Source organism: Penaeus monodon, chromosome 20 (assembly GCF_015228065.2).
Source record: "Penaeus monodon isolate SGIC_2016 chromosome 20, NSTDA_Pmon_1, whole genome shotgun sequence".
Classification (NCBI taxonomy): domain Eukaryota; kingdom Metazoa; phylum Arthropoda; class Malacostraca; order Decapoda; family Penaeidae; genus Penaeus; species Penaeus monodon.
The window spans coordinates 28536444-28536777 of record NC_051405.1 but is presented as its reverse complement, the minus strand read 5'-3'; positions in this window follow the sequence as shown (position 1 = coordinate 28536777).

The following is a 334-nucleotide window of genomic DNA, read 5'->3' as shown; positions in this document are numbered from 1 at the left end:
GAGCAAAGCACCGCGGCCCCGACCACTCGCAGAAGACAACAACGGACACGAGCAAGCCTAAGACGTGAAATGAATTGCTTAAGTCTCATAAAAAAAGACGAACAAGTACGTATCTATGAGAGAATTCAGAGAACTAAAATTTTACCCTGATAGATTTGCACAGTCCTCGTGTAACACAGTTAACGGGGCCCTTGTCTTATTCATACCAGCCCGTCAGTTAACATTGGCCCATTACTTTAGCGGGAGGATATTTATATATGTCGGGCCTTGGACAAACGCTGGGATGGGAGGGGTGGTTGCAGCGGGGAGGTGGGAAACAGAGAGCGAGTGGGTA